Source organism: Adelges cooleyi, unplaced genomic scaffold (genome assembly GCF_023614345.1).
Source record: "Adelges cooleyi isolate 19-005CV unplaced genomic scaffold, UGA_ACOO_1.1 ACOO_flye_CR_arks_rails_tigmint_CR_PRNA_9, whole genome shotgun sequence".
NCBI lineage: Eukaryota > Metazoa > Arthropoda > Insecta > Hemiptera > Adelgidae > Adelges > Adelges cooleyi.
The window spans coordinates 11,605,820-11,623,957 of NW_026096579.1; the positions used below are offsets into that span (position 1 = coordinate 11,605,820).

An 18,138-nucleotide genomic window follows, 5' to 3' on the forward strand; every position below is an offset into this window, starting at 1 on the left:
AAACTAAATAAATATCATAGAAGGAGTGAACATTGTATCTTTATTAATTATTTCGCTTTTGAGGTGTAGTGTTAAGGCTTAAGCCGCATTTTTTACTTTAAAATGTTTTTATCGATTTTTAATATTTCTACTATAATTAAATACGATTAGTATTTAGATATTTTTTTTTTTTGGGGGGGGGGCTGAGGCACTAACTCCTAATAAAAACTTGACAATATTAAACTTCTTCAATTCTCATCATATAAGTCCAAAGGCAGACTAAAAAAATTACGGAGGGGGAGTGGCTCCAGCGCCTTAAGCCACACCCATAAATACACCCCTGGTACGTTAATTTGAAAGTGATTTTATCACTTTCAGTTATAATAATTCCTGAAAACCTGTGACCTTCCCTACCCCAATATGCGCCTTTTACCATTGTGCTGGCATTACTTTCATTAAAATAATTATAAATTATGCAAAAATAATACATCGCAAGTAACTTAAAATATTTTGTTTTAAACATAATTATTATATTGTATGACGAGAACAATAGTTATTTTCTAAAATAGATAATATCCGGATTTTTAAAATCATTATTTACTTGTCGACATCTTAATTTCAAGACACCTTATATTAACAAAATTATTAAAACAATTTATGTAATACTTCGCCTTCTTGTGTTTTATTTGTATATTAAAGAGCATACTAGTTTTTAAGCAACGCTGTATTCATTGTTCAGTGGGTAACGCAGTACATATACGGATACCTACTTGTACATATACTCGCAGAGATATATTGAAGCATAAGTGCACAGATATTACGGCGCTTCGTTACATTAGCGTAAACTAATAAATTGCTTTTCTCAATTTCCATAAATATATTTTACATTTTCATTTTTCGGCAGTGATAGATTTAGGGAATGGGATGCAGCCTTCCTCGAAATTTCAGGAAATACAAATTGTCAATGACAGTGCAGAATGACAATTTTTTAATTTTTGAAAATAAAAGGTTAGCTCTCCCCGAAATAAAACCTTGGCTACGCCACTGTTTTCCCCACATAATATTATATTTTAACGTCTTATATTTTATTTGTTTGTTAGTACAAGATAATTTAAAGTAAGAATAATAATAAAACGAGGAAAACGAGATTATAGCATATACAATTGTTAATAGAATCACGTTATTTTCACATATAGTTTAGGCTACAAACATGAACAGCTCGCATATCAGCAGCATAAACTAATAATTTACACCAACTTTTAGTACATATTCATTACTTACTGCTAAAACCTAAATAATAAAATTGAAATTGGTTACGGTTTTAATAAAACAATAGTAATCGGGTTATAGCGGTTTCGGTTTTTTGACGTTTATAAGGATTAATTCGGGCTAGGGTCAAAGCACTGTTAGGTTGTTTATAAGTCTGTGTTCAACTTATACATTTAGTTTCATATCTAAATAATACGATTTTCAGATTAAGCTTACATTGTTTAAACTTATCATTGACACACAACCATTATTTTCTTCAAAAAACTGATTAATTTTACAAAAGCTGTAATCAAAACTAAAAAACCAAATTTTCACGTAACAACATTGTCTGTCTACCATGGCCCTTTTTTAAATATTTCAACCAGATGAATAATTAATTAAGAAGGGACTTTTTTTAAAAATGATATAGAGTTGGTTGTATTGAAAAAATACGGATGCGGAGCACAGAAATTTTGTTATATATTATATGTATGAATTTATTTCCTTAACTATATATATGAAGCCTGAGAAAAATTAATCCGTATAAAACTGTTTTGACAGGAAAAAAAAATTGTAATTTATCCTATGACTGTGATACTCTGACAAAAAAATGGTAATTAACAAAGTATCCTCATTACTGTATTAATAAGTATACATTATTTTTGAAACTCTAAATTAAGATTTTTCGAAAAATTGCCTATTCTTTACTCCTTAGAAATGGCCTGTTTAGCGTCGCGTCGTCTTAACCAGTTTATCGTTATTTCTTTACGTTTATTATCGATTTTATAGCAAGTATTTCGAAAATATACTGTTTTGCTCTAAAATTTTTTAATATGGTATTTTTATTTGCAGTTAATGTATAGTTTTAACGATAGGCATATCTTGATCTTATAATTCGTATATACAACATAGCCTATAACATATTACACAACTACACAACATACTACATAATTACATTAATATAGCCTTAACATTTTTTTTAATGGTCCAATGACATTTTTAAACTTAATGGGAAGAATTTTTCTGTTTACTGTTTTAACCTCGGCTCAAATCAAATCTGGAGTACCTTATAACCTAGTTCCGGCAACGTTTTACATTTTAAAAGAAGTATAATGTAAAACGCAAGGGTTTATTATGTATATGAATAATTATTACATTCAGTAAGTGTATTTAACAAATTGATTTTAGACTTAATGAAAAATATTGAAGTACAGAAAAGAACACTGTTGTTCTCTCAAGCGATAAGACTGACAGACTGTTAACTGGCAATATTTTACAATTCACATAAAACCAGCAGTAAAGTCTGAAGACACACCTTGCCGCGGGTGTCTAAAAAATTAATGTTTGCAAGTGGGCAAAGAAACTATTATGAATATCTGTTGACCATATTATTTCCATGTAAAACTTTCTCGGATAACATCACAACTGTACTTTTTTGTCCTTCGCTTTTTTATTATTTAAGTTCAGTTTTTTTGGATAAATGGTACTAATAAAGTTACCACTTGAGATGATTAAAGTTTCCCTACATCTTGTTTTACTTTATCTTATTTAATTACTGTTTAGATGTTTCCTTTTACGATCTAATGGAGAAGAATTTTAAGCGCTAATTCGCATGTAAAGTTTTCACCGCTCAGAGGTTGGCACCATTTATAATCGCGTGTTCGTTAAGTCACTTACGGTCATGTTTAAATTAGTATAAGTATAACATATTGCAGTAAAAAAGGGGTATGGATAGGTAATAAATATTAAAATATTAAAAAATTATAGTTATAAATTAAAAATTATTTTTGAACTTTTCAGACAAATGATTTTGTTTAAATGACTATTAGGGAAAATATGATACTATATTATAGTTATCTCCCAGCGCAAAGATGAACTAATTGAATTGTAGTTGGATTTTTACTCATTTAGATGTTTTATATTCCAACCAAGAGTCCGATATGAAATTTACGGGGGAAAAAAGAAAAAATAACATTAGCGTTAAATCTTATAAGTGTTATCCGATGACAATAACTTCAAGAAGATAACTATGATATATATTTATAACAATACTGAATACAACAAATGAACGGATAATGTGCTGAAATAAAGCCAAATGCCAACTTTTCCTTATACTCCCTCAGTCCATTAAAATCTGCGACTTAGGTCTTGTCCAATTGGCTACTGGCCACGGGTTATTAGTTATTACTATTGTATTTATTCGTTATTTCAAAATCGATATTTTGCTTAAGACCACCATACACTTTTTACGGTGTACTTGAGTAACGATTAGATTGGAAATATATTATTATTTTGAGTTCAATGGTTCACTGCGTACTTTGATTGACAAATTAACAAGTCATCTCAAAAACTGTTACGTGTGTACTATGTCTATATATAAGTGGCGAACATCTCGAGTACAGTGTTTTTATGTATATATATATATATATATATATATATACATATACAATTTCCCATTGTGTATTGCAAGTTCTGCTTGTCTATATCAGGTGTACACAAGAACCGTGGTCCATAACGTGTAATCGGTTAATTAACGGTACAGCTGCTGGTACACTATACTGTATATTCTGATGTCCTCTGGATTCACTAAACTCAACCAGCGTGTCTTTTACGGCGTATCGTGCATAATAATATATTATAACATCCACACAATGTCGTGTGTACAATGACATTGTGTATAATGTACCAACAGTTTTTTAGGTGTAATAGGTTCTGCCATGCCGTGGCGCCGCACAGTGTTACACGGATAGTGCAAGGCGACCCGAGGCCATCTTGGAAATTATACATCATATTATAGGTATATTTCTCGACCACGGTACAATCAAATATGAGAGGAAAAAATACTAGTAAAACAGATCGTATCAACAGATATATCAAGGACTCTTTCGGTTTTTACTGTAATATAATATATATATATATATATGTTTTTTAGTTTTTTAAACACAATTTGCAAATCGCAACGTTGAACGCGAACAAAGCGCAACTCGGAACCACTTGAAAATATTACACAAAGTAATAATACGGTTCTTCTTGTGCAAATAAAGTATAAAAAAAAAGCCAGTATATTGAGGTTGTGGCAAAGTGGGGACGGAGCATAGTGATGAGGTCGGCCGGTGTAGTCACAGGACTGTAGAAATTATTGTCAAGTGTAAAATCATTCTTAAAAAAAATAATGCTTTGATACAAAACTGAGATAGTAGACGTATTAAAATATATCGATCATATCATTGTAAAGGTAATAATGTGCTTAAAATTGTATTTTTAGTAATAGGTAGGTTGGATACGATTAGCATTGATCGTCTGCCTAAAAATATTTAGATACCGTATATTACTCATATATTGTAACTAGCAAAAAAAAAAATTGTTGTCGGATACCTGTTGGCACTTGGCTGTTAATTAATTTACTCATAACACCCTGGAAATTTAAAACGGCAAAAGCGCTATTTTTCCTCCTTTGGTTTTTTCTAAATAAGAATAGAGTTCAACTAGGTACACTATAAAGACCCACTATTATACACATTTCCTTCAGTGTAATTTCCAGACATCAATAAATTTATAAAACTACACCTAAAAAAGCGAAATTAAAGAAAAAAGTTCTACCCTTTATGGAAGAAAGGGTTAAGGATATTTATTTAGATTTTCACTGTACATCGCTAGTATCGGTATATCTTTTAGATGTTTAGTAGTTTTACGATTTTTAAAACGGTTAATTTTAAGATAAAAAATGTAAATTATTTTCACACGCAATAGTTATGACTTTCAAAAAAAAAAAAACATCCAAACAAGTTGATTGTTAATATTTGTCTTTGAATTTTCTTTAAGCGAAATGTTGTAGTAAACTACAAACGAAATCTTTTTCTCTAAAAAGTACCACCTGGAAGGCAGAAAAGTTTTTAAAATCAGTTTTCAAGTTAAACAAAAAGCTGTAGCGTCACCTCGGATTGACCATATGACGTCCTCCAAAACTACTTTGAAAAATGTATATGTCTGACGTAAAATCAATTTACAAGTTTTGAAAGTAAAAAAGTTTCAGCGAATCTACTATGCCAGTCTGCACACGGCACAAGACTCATTTACCTAATTTTTAGCAATACTTAAATAATATTCCTATAACACATAATACAAAAATATCATAAATGTAATTATTTGATCAATGTGTAATAATATATTGTACCCATAAAAATGTTTCAATATATTGAAGTTATCAAACTGTGATGGAATTTTATTATTATTTAATATTTACTCTAGTCTCTAGAGTAATATTGTGCAAACTATACCAAAAAAACATCTTATTAGGGTCTCGTGAGTGTGATATATGAACATTGAAACAAAATTCATTTTTACTGCCCGGGGTGTTTATAAAATCTTATGCGGACCCCCCAAAAAAATTCCGCGTGTGCAAGCGCATGGTGTAATTGTAATAGTCAAAGTATAGTGAAGAGGCACGCGATCAAGGGAAGGGCCAAGTTGCCGAGATTCGTATGATAAACTTTGAAGTAATAATAAATATTGTATAAGAGATATCGATTTTTTTTTCTAGTCCATTTCACTAAATAGCCACTTTCTTGAGAAAATATATTATAATATATTTTAGAGTATTGCGTCACGGGATCACGTGTATAGTCACGACACTTAGTTGATTGTTGTATTATACCTATATACCTTCAACATGTTTGTGAAATTTACCTTATAATCACTAGTGTATAATAACAAAATGTTTGTTTTTGTCTGTATAAAATAAAACGTTTTACGTTCAAACTTCAAAAGTATTCAAATGTTTTAAGTACATATTTATATTTGTGGTAAAATGACAAAAGTTGATAATTTACTTGTGTAATTGTACCACTAGAGTTAATATATTGTAACTGTAAACTAAGAACTTAATAAGTGATTAAGAGTTGTGCAATATAGATAAAACAAAAAATAATACATATTATTAGTCAAGCGGCTAACGACTTTTAAGTTATAATACATATAGTAAGATGCAAAACTCGCGAAGAATGAAAATAATCTATCGGGTCGTGTTTGCTCACTACATACTTCAAAAGTCTTATAACCATCGATAATACTCGGTAAATATAAGCAAATAATTTATATTTGTATAATACATAAAACAACACTTATTGATTGACCGAGTATTATAGTCTTATCTCTATCACTGATTCGAAGTGAGATACTTACCAGAACAGCAAATTATAACAACACGTTCTAACCAATCAAACGTTGTAAGTAGGTACTAATTATATGTTGTAGGCTCGACAGGAATTCTCAAGCTATAATTCTTTTCAGAGATATCTAATTCATTTCAAAACCAATTTTAATTTCGGCATAAAATGTTGCATATTACTTTGGATTAGTAAAAAAGAAACACGAAGAGCAGACACAATTTTCATTTTCGCCCTCTCCCACAAAAAAAAAAATCGTAGTTAATTCCTAGATTTTCCGACTTAGTGATGAACAAAAAACGGTTTTACACGGTCTAAAGATGGCCGAATATGTTTCGGCTCTAGGTTTTTTCTTTTTCTCAAATCTACTATTATAATAGTAAGCCACAGGAAAACCTTAATTTCATACCACGACCCAGGAAGTAGAATAACACTACGTGCCCTATTATAATATTTCGTATACATTATAATCTTGTAGGTAATGACTAAGGCAGTATTTTTTATTTTATTTTTTTTACATTTCAATCAGTTTTACAGTTATTGCACGGTACAGCGAGTTCTGAAATACAGCGATAAATGAGACACCCGCGCAATTGTATACCACTACTACTATTATAGTACAATGTATATAATAGAGAATTACATTAAGATGTAAAGAAGAGTATACAGTTCTTATAAATTGTTATTATAACGACGGGTCGAAGTCGAGTTCTGCAAACAAACGCTCGAATATTATAATATGGACCACATTATGCAAATCTTACTGTGATTCATGTGTCGTCTTATCGGTATTGAACTTTATTTAGAACGACTTTCAATGTGCACCGTACCTACAGCGGGCTCATTGTGGTGTAAACATTACTTTTAACTAAACGGTTACTATTTCATTACTAAAAAAAATGCAAATTTTTTAGCTGTTTTTGTAAAAAAATACAACTTTTTTTAGGTCATGGAATTATTATAATAGTGTTATTATACATGGTTGGTCCGTGGTCGTTCCAGTGATGTATCTAAAAAACCATTTTGAAAAAATGTTATGTTGAATAAATTCAGATGTTTTGTATCGGTTAATAAACAGATGGAAGGTATTAAATGATAATAAAAATGTGCTTGGTTATTCGTTAAGGTTCGGAAATCGGTAAACGTTTTCTGCTCTAATAATTTGGATAAACGCATAATACACAGTTTTAGTTTACACAATGCATAAATAATTATTAATACTATTTGTAAGCGGATATATAATTCTCGGCGTTATAGTCGAACTTAACCAATTACAGTTTTTATGTATTATTTATACATTTATTTACCCTACCCTACATTAACAATACTTGTTTTTGTATATTTACTTGTTATCTTAAAATCCAACAATGGGATTTTCCCGAAAGTTGGTTTTTGGGCATCACGAGTATATTGTTCGGTTCGTGTTTTTGCGAAAAATCTATTGAGGACTAAAACAATTTGACAAAATTACGCATCTTTATTGTGGCAAACAAGTGAAGCTAACGAAAAGCGTGAACGACACCTTTTCAGGTCCGCATCCTAACTATAATAAACAACTATACTGTTTTTTTATATTAGTATAATAATTTATAGTTATTTGATTTGGGTTATCAAATTAATTGTAAAAAATATTTTAGAAGAACTAAACACGAGAAGAATAGGAGGCTTTTGTAGTATTTATGGGATTGTATTGGCCAAACATTGGAGAATGGAGGTGCAGCCAAATTATTCATTATTATATAATATTTATACATAGAAATCATTAATTTCTTTGTTGGAATAAATTGTGAAATAACATTAGGTAACCGTAACTCATTCCTTGTCCATTGTGTAGTTTAAAATTCACTGTGGAATCAAATACATACTTGATAATTTAATAATAAAACTGTCAATTCGTATTTTTTTTTTTTTGCAACATTCAGGTTAGCTGCAGTTGAAAGAAGACCATATGGCACTTAGTAAATTCACTTTCACGCACACGCGCTTACACTGATGTAACGTACACTTGCTGTCTCCCAATATGACAATGCTTTAATGAAATCAATCCAATTGTTATTTCAAATAAAATAAAAACCGTGATCAGAAATAGGTGACGATTTCGTTGTAACTCGACCGAATGCGGTCGCCATATGGTTTGTTCATATTACTATTTGTCGAGAGCACAACTATTTGCTTATATATTCACACGATAATAGTACAAATATGAATTTCCATAAAATATTGTAACTATAAAAATGTGTTGAAACGATAATTACTACCGACAACCTTGGCCGGAAAACGCGTGTCGTATAAACTAGTGACGTATTTATGATGGTGGGGGGGGGGGCTGGAATAGATCCATCCTTTGGCTGCTTTCTTTACATTGTTTTCGTATTTCTCAATATTATGTACTATTTACTTTTATGTTCCTCTGTTTTTTAATTCAGACATTCTAAATATTTTTTTTTTTAAATCTCACACTGGTTGAGATACACTGGTGATGGGGTGATTAGGAAGCGAAACCCCCTTCGTCAATGAAATGTTTTGTTTGTCAGAAAGCGTCCCCCCTTGACAAAATTCTATTATAAATATAATATTAAGTATACTGCATGCGTATAATGACGTTACAGCATAGAATTTGGACATTTGGATTTATAGATGTGAACAAATATGATTAGTCCGAATACCATGTACATTAAACTTGTCAATTTTCCACTAGTTACCAATATAACACAACTTAAAACTACAACTTTTCTTTTTAAATAGAATCTATAAACCTGAGACTTGTGCCCCACCAAAAACGATACGATATATTATGACAATGCAAATAATAATATGTTTTAGGAAACGTTTAGGCGATAACCAAAATATTGAACAACCAAAATTACAATAATTACTACTATGTACAATAATACATATTGTAGTTTACTAAACTTATAATTCTACACATTTACACGTCATTTATAGAAAAAAGTTAACGGCATCTGTTTTTTATCCAAGAGAATCATCACTAGAGCGACACTTAAGAAAACTAAACGATTTCGGTTGTTTTTTAAATGGTAATAGTTGTTATGCAAAACACGTCGCATTGTACAGCATATACTGTATGAGTATATGACATATAGTATATGCAGTATGTACAATGTACCAATATATATTATATAATAATATGTAATCTTTTGTCTTTACACTGAGCCATCAGAAAGCGTATGTTTCGTTATACGCTCATTATCATAACAAAAAAAACGCACTTACCGTTATAACCTTTTGAGCGTTTTCGGTTTTATATCAGATATTATTCTGCTGTCATTTTTCTCGTTACCAAACTTATATAAATCGTGGACCGAATTCGGTATTGGTTATTACATTTTGTATTTATATCTTATAAACGACTGTTTGTTTAGCAATAAGTTGTATTTTTTATTTTTATAAAATAAGACTTTCATTTGAATATTTACTATCTGTAACAAAATGCAATTAACTAATGTTTAAAAAAAGATAAACAAAAACTAGACAGCGACGTTTCTTGAGGGGAGAGTCCTACAGCTAGAACTTCCTTTTACTTGCAATTACTGAAGCAGACCCCTTGGCCAATTCCAGCGAAGACGACGCGACGTCTTGGAATGTCTGGTAATGATATGGTAGCGAGGTTTATAAACAAGTTGGTTTGGACGACCATTGTATTCGTTAAGTTAATAACAAATAAATGATAAATGTTAACATCTATATATTAACGACCGATTAATCACGATGTATTAATAATGCATAATTATACGAGCTTTATGGACATTCTCTTACAGCTTATACTTATTACTATAATTAATAGCGTTTTAACAAAGTAAGTATGTCATAACGAAAACAGCGTATTTACTAGACCTTTATGGTCAAGTAAAAACGACGAGGGTTACTTTTCCTAAAAAAAAAATTCAGTCGTGGCGTTGAGAATAAAGATAAGACCTTGCTTTCTAGAGATAATTAAAATTAATGGTGACTTTATACGCTGCAGGTATAAGTTTCCGATACTAACGCGTTTATTTTAAAAATAAAACGGTTTCAAAAGTTTATGACTATAAAGATTGCATCAGAATCGTATACCACACAAACCAAATGTTACTACACATAAAACTCCACGTTTTTTATTAGGAAATCGGAATGGAGTTTAGAAAAGATTATGGGAAATCCCAATGCTTATGATATGTACCTAGTAACTACCACGCACTTATAAAACTCAACGATTTATTATGTATTATTGAATTTGGAGGATCTGTAGGGTTCAAATGAACGAGAATAGATATTTAAGTGAAGAAACCCCTTACATAATTCATCCTCACACTATGTACAATGATGCTTTCATCGGGTACGACACGCATACGGTACAGAACTAAACACGTACGCAGGTAATGTTTATAAAACACGTAAGATATTTATTAAAATGGTTATATTTTTGGTACACAAAATGGTAGGAACAATCAAGTGTAATGTACAAATATCATATCAATATTTAATATTAAAAATCATAAAATTCAATTGAGATAATCACAATTTTTTTTTCGAGCACCCCAATTTGTGTAGGATGTCAGAACTAACGAGTAGTCAAATTATTTCCCAAATATCGGATCTAATTTTTAATTTTAAATGTCTTCAAAGGAGAAAGGATAACAATAATACTATTATCGAAGTACTGAATTAATAGCGGCCAAATGAATCGAATGAAGACATTCTTTTGTGTACTGGCCCAATTCGATTATTCAATTCATTCAATACTTAATATTATATTGGAACCACTCTACAGTTCAATAAAACTAATTGAATTGCATTTGGGTCCGGACAGCAATATACTTTGTAGTCTGTTATATGTGTGTATACATATATAATAATATAGAAAATAGAATAATAACATTACCCTTTTCATTAACGACACAAATTTAAGCGCCACTACTATATAGTACTATATAGCGGTGTTGTCAAGGTGGTACAACGACACGCACATAATGATATTACAGCACGGGCGGAAGCTTTAATTTGGTTATGGCAAAATGTAAGTACCTATCCAAGTTTAACTACAGTTCTACATCTAGTTATTCACTTTCCCAGTTACGTTGGCGACGTCTCCGGTCCTGATAAATTACCAGGCAAGCTAAGAGTCCATTCGCAAAAATGTACTTACCATCCCCCCTCCAGATATTATTGTTATGTGCGGGTGGTTGGCATGCAAACTATCGATAGCTGTAGGATATGTATTAAGCCTTAATAAGAACCCCTCAAAAACAAAAAAAATATCTAGCTACGATAATAGAATAAAACTTGATGGGTATCAATTTCTTCTCGATCAGTATGGCGACAAGTCGTGTGGATCAAAACGATTAGTTTTAGGTTGTGTAGACAAAATGTTATTGCTTATTATGAAATAATAACCACATGCAAGAATGCAACGGACAGAACGCTGTAAAACACGTGTAACCTTTTATGGTAACGACGGCCGACTTAGCTGTACAAGCGATATGATATTAACAAACAGAACGCGATAAAAAAAAAATATTTGAACAAAAAACAATTTCGGACGACTTATGCCTCACTTTTCGATAGGCGCTGAATCGCTTAACACATTCGTGCTTATTCTAAGTTATAAAAAAAAATCAATCAATACTTCACATTGATGGTTATTCAAATTAATATTTCATTTGCGGATATTGCGGCGGGGTTACATAGGCATTGAGAAAAATTTAATATTTTTAAATGAAATACCTTCCTAAATGTTTTGCACAATTTACTATAGGTAACGGATTTCCTACACATCATTAGGCGAACTATATTAGCTATAGTATAGCTATTATACTAACATAAGGTTTTGTTTATTTTACTTGCATTCTTTGTGTATTACAATTTTATCAAGCTAGATTGGTTTTTCATTTTATCCTAGCGATATTAAAAAGGTTTACATTACATATTTACTGTCGTCTAAGGGTGCTATAAGATTTCTTGACACAGTCATTCGATATCTTCACAACATTAGTAAAATGGATTTCTAACAATTTCATACCAAGTTTTGACACGTACACGTTTTGATGGGCTTCAAGAGATGGAAAAGTGTTTGAACAGCTGTTCATTTTTGAATTGAATTAACGTACATATGTTAAAATTTGTTCCCAGGCTTTTGTAATTAGTCTCGGGATAAGTAGAAATAAAATATTAATAATCCAAATAAAAAAAATAAAACAAATTACAGCGCAATTCCGATACAATCTGCCTTTTTCCTAAACATCACAAATAATGTATGTAATAAAAGAAAAAAAGGGATTGAAACTCCCCGTTTACAGATTTACATCAAAGGCTTTTCTTGAAAGCAATATTATTGTGTACACCGAACCAGTTGCCACCTCAGACAACTACGTTCCTACGCAGACGTATTCTGAGTGTGTTGGCTTATTATTATTTTTCAAACAAACTTAATTTGCAACTTTCCATATATTAAAATTTAAATATAATAATATGTAACAACTGGCAACACTGCTTTACTCGGATTATTGTACTTAAATGTGTTCAACTATAAGAATTCGAAAAAAAATAGGGTTAAAATTACATAATCGCGTTGTCAGTCTACGAAAAACATATTAAAACCAAGAGCGAAGCGAATCGTTCCGGAACGCGGATAAACTTATTAACAAGATGTACGTAGATTTAGAAAAATACACCGGTATCTGGGCTGTTAAATCCGTTCATTTTAAAATCAACCTCAAAAAAAAAAGGTCGACTCCTGCCTCCTGACTGTCATTCTGTTCGATCATAACTGTGTTGAATCTTGAAATTTACTATATTTTTTATAACTAACGTTTATTTTATTATTCACAATTTTTGATATTGCTGGCTTGTCTCTTCCTCGCTGTACTTGGCATATATAAGAAGTGGTATGTCTATTGGAGTACATGATAACAATATCACCAACTAAAGTCGACGACTGTTGTCCCTCGGCAACCGTAATGGAATTGAACAAGTTTTCCAAGCTGGTCATAATAATACGTCAATAGTCAATACCTAGATTTGTCCGTATTGTTGTTCTGGTCGTGCATGATGTACTGCATGACACAGTAGAGTGTGCCGACCGAGCCAAGTACGATAATATTATACAAAATAAATTTTGACAGTAGATCGCAAACACAAACTTCTGATAACAGATTAAATGTTTGCTCAAGTGAAACAACCGCGCATTCGCATCTGTTCAACATCGTTTTACGCTTTTATTTTTCACCAAAAGCCCATGGATAGTATTCTGTATTATTATCAACAGACTATGGAACAGGTACCCAAACGGTTCTCGACAAAAGAAACAAGCCAACACCCTCCTCGGTTTTGAAGCTGAACGTTTCCAGATGAAATATAATAGTCATTAAATAAGCACAACAACGTGTACGTATTATATAATATTATAACTAAAATTTATCTGTTCAACTACAAATAGACAACCAAATCGTGAGCTGATGCGTTATTGAATCAGTATAACTAATGCCAAATTACGGTAATAATACCCAAAGAGTTAAGGGGAAATGATAAACAAAATATTTAAAAAACAAAACGTTGTCACTTGTCAGCGCTTGAGATGATGACGCGTTCAGATTCGGTTTAAAAAAAGCAATAGACTGAACGGAATAATTGCGATAACCGAAAACGAAAAAAAACATAACATTATTCGCGTCTCCAGATCAGATGAATTGCATTTAAATATTCACCGTGTCGTATCGAATAGAATATCATTTTTAATTTAAGCGAACCAACTAAAGATTGTTTTGGCAGACTTAAAAACCGTTACCTATCGGCTTTTGGGATTTCATTGTTTTGACAACAACCGACTGTGATCCAAAACGTCTCGCTTTGACGTGCTCTGGGAGTAGTCGAAGAATACCCGAGTATTTCTTTAGCTTTTCTAAAACTGTTCAAATATATTTATATATATTACAGAGTCTTTAAAAGTATTTAAATTTAAAGCTCTAAACGACACCGGCACAAATTAACGAAACAAATTTTGAATAAATAGAAGCGCATTATATTTCTAAAAAAAAAAAACACTTAATAATTTTTGTTGAAAACGTTTGTGTCTATTATTTAAAACAATGTCAAAGCGTTCCATGTGTCAACCTGCTAACGATTCTGAAAACGAGTACACTTGTTAAACGCTTGTCGTGAGTCGTCAGCAATCAATTTAAATAAACACCCACGATCCTATCACAATATCGTTTATACATAAAAATAATATGTAATATGGTTTTTTGACGATAATAATTCACAAATCACAACAATCTATCTGTACTCAAGACAAGTTGTTCGGATCGTTATTGACCAGATCAAAGCGATTGGCATCACACCAGTAACATATTAATGGGTAATGACTTATGTCCAATGTTATACACAAATGTATATTTATATTCTTTTTTTAAAGACAAAAACATACATTCTACAACTATAATTGCGACGGAACGATATCTATTATACTTGCTCCGTGTCATTTTCTATGATAATTCTGATTAGCTATAAAAATCCGTCCAGACTGATTACTTAAAATCGTGTCGAATTCACATTCGCCTCAAAGGGTTTCATTAAAATCCAAGTAACGTTCAACTCGGTAATGTTTATTTTTCATTGAAACGCGGAACTCGTTGACAAGAAACAATTACAAACTCAGACATTTTCGATTAATTGTTAATATTGTCTTGTTTATACAGCATTGTCTATTTTGCATGGATACAGTTCTCCCCTAAGTTCAATAATACATAAAATTAAAGTGTAAACATATACAAAACATTGATTAATTCGTACAGTATATGACATGCAACTTAAACTTATACTTACTTACTATACTAACGATAGCATATTACATAAAATTGGAAACGTTATATCATCACCATCAAGCTTAACGGACCTTTATGGCTCAACGCTGCCATCGTGAGATCGAACCTAACCTAATCTAACCGCCCGTGACCAAGTGTCGGACCGGCGGCAGTGAGCGCAAACACACTGCCGCCTTACCCACTCAGCCACTCCTAGTCGTTCAAAATTGGAAATGTAGAAGATATAAAGAGAAAAAACGAACGAGATGTATCTAGTTCATTTTCGACACTAGTACAAAAACTCGTTTTTCAAGCTGTAAACTGGATTAGCCAATTCGAATGTTTTCAACCTAGAATAGCATTATAGTATTTTTTTAGTTGTATAATATTATTCTATTACCTATATGCAGTAGAATATTTTTGACAATAGATAACGCTGGTTAAAATTCACGAGGCACTGGTGGTATTAACACTGTTAACCATCGTCGCATTATTATGTAATTATAACACATTCATGTTACTTACTCAAAAAATACATTTTTTTTTTATTGAAAGGGTAAGCTGTAAGAAAAAAAGAGTCTAATATATATAAATAATAATAATAATATCGTCTAAATCCAGATTAGATTAGGCTGTACAACTTTATTGTCATATAGTTTGGATTGATATGTACCTATTTGATCAGCTTTTTTAATAGCAGATAAAAAACAAACAACTACTTTGGTAATATATTTGAATTCGCATTTCACGTAAGAGGTAATTTATGGGTTTGAAATAATAGTAATTTAAAAGTTTTTTTTTCAGAATATTGTATAGTAAGTAAACTTATTATACAACTATTTGTTTATTGTTTTTATTAGTACTGTAAACATTTTTTTTTCTTATGTAAAATGAGAGATGGCTTTTTTTGCCTCCATGGGCGACAATTATTTAGAAATGCAACACTGTAGTTAACAACACGCTAACACTAATAATCATTTACAACTAAAACAAAGATCTCGGCCTGTGTCTACAAGATAGAAATTGCTTTTATTTTGTCCCTTAATAAATAGCCAAGAGCAAACCCCTCAATTGAGGTCTGAGAACACATCTTCAAAATTACTGGCTACTGCCTGACAAAAGTAATTTGGAAATGCTTTTTTTTTTTTTTAAAAAAATTTTAATCTCATCATCGTAAAGGCCAAATATTCGTGCTTATTACTATAATAATGAATACTTTATAAACAGAATACCTACTCCAAGATAAAACTTGATGGTGGAAGCTAATGTTTTCTCTGTTTAATAATACTATTATTTAAATAACCTACTTGTTAAAAAATTACTACGCTCCGTTTGTTATTGTTGACATATTCGCCGATCGACCGTGCTTTTATTTCCAACCAAACTACATAAATAATAACAGTAACCCGTAAAATACAATAATAGTCGATTTGTTCAGAACTTATTGACATGTTTTAAACTCAAGTTGTTTCTGGGCAAAAATCTAGTGCAATAATATATAATTTATTATCCGTAATGTCTTTCCATTGGAAAAAAGCTCATTTTATCTTACATTTTCGACAAACGTCGTTATTAAGTTCAAATATTTAGTAATCACACGGACGATAACTGAGTCACTGTTGATACTTGATACTCGAATCGATATACTTACCGAATAAATAGAGTAAAATTAATTAAAAAGACACCCTCGTAGAAAACTTACATGAACTTACAGCTACGATAGTTGGAGCTGGACGAGCGGCGTGCGGCGAGGGTTCGCGGGTGTCCGGCGGTTGTCCATTATCCGGCACACCGCGCGGCGTCCACGTCTTCTCGGCCGTGGACAACGTTTCAAGTGCAAACGCGAGAAGCAGCCGCACCGCGGTGCACACAACCGTAACGGGCAAAGCTAGCGAAGAAAACTCGCGTACAAGGAGAAACAACGTGGTGGACTAGTCGCGGCGATCGTGTAACTCGGGGCCATCGACGGCGCGAGCTCGTGTTCTACTGACTGAGAGCGTACACTAGCCGCCCGATGACGCTGGCGTTATCGTGAAACTTCGGCGTCCCCCTCCTCGTACCACTCGGCCCCCACGTTTACGCGGGCGTACCGTGGCGTGCGCGGCGGCGTTTGTGTGCGGTACCGGCGCAGACGCCGCGACCTTGGCCAGGACGGTGCGGCGGAGGAGGCTACACCTATACTCTGTTGCCGCCGCCGCCGCCGCTGCCGGTACGCTCGATATTCGAATAGGGCGTCGTACAATCCATACGGACGAACCCGCGGGCAGGTACTGAATGCAATGACTATAAAAATATTAAATGGGTTATTACAGATGGGTTCTTACTCCGCAAATGCTAGTCTGTATACAAGGCTAGAAGGCTGTACGAGGCTTCTGCGTATACCGAAAAACAGTTCTGAGGTCGGTTAAGGTTCGAGCGTGCCTTGCACCCACTGAACTATATACTGTATACAGTTCAGTGCTTGCACCAGAATGATGAGTTTATTTCAGTAAAATTTCGCCACTATTTTTTTGGCTACAAAATTATAAGTAAATAGGTACTTTTTTCGTCTAAACGAAGCGCAATATAGCTAAAAAAAGTCGTGAACACAAAATTCCAGCAACGTCTTTGGCCACGAACAAAACGAGAAATGTAGGTAGGTTTTTAGTGACGTTTGACAAGGACAATTATTGACATAGTTAAATTGTAAAACCGCAATTTATAGTTTTGACTTGTGTGTACCGAATGGCCTTTGTAAAGAAAGAGAGAGAGCAAGCTAAAAATCCAAACTTTTAACCAAGAAGGTATTGTTTCTAAAATTATGTAATTTTATTTTTGTGTCTGGACACAAGATAATATCTTCTAAATCACTTAATCGATTTTATCATGCAACAACTCTATAGATCAGAAATCGTACCTAATAAATGTACTTTAATGGACCATACAATGGACCATCCGTCCTTTCCCAT

The 18,138-nt window shown here is 32.3% G+C and overlaps 1 protein-coding gene across 2 annotated transcripts in view; it reads right to left on the reverse strand.

The window, feature by feature from the left end:
- Positions 1-17,176, reverse strand: part of LOC126846568 (protein numb) — a 37,346-nt gene extending 20,170 nt beyond the window's left edge. The window contains exon 1 of one of the 2 annotated variants that reach the window (XM_050586154.1): positions 16,893-17,176. The gene's annotated coding sequence lies outside the window, so the exon portion shown is untranslated. The remainder of the gene's footprint in view (positions 1-16,892) is intronic. The other variant, XM_050586156.1, reaches the window with a different exon arrangement.
- Positions 17,177-18,138: the final 962 nt, after the last annotated feature.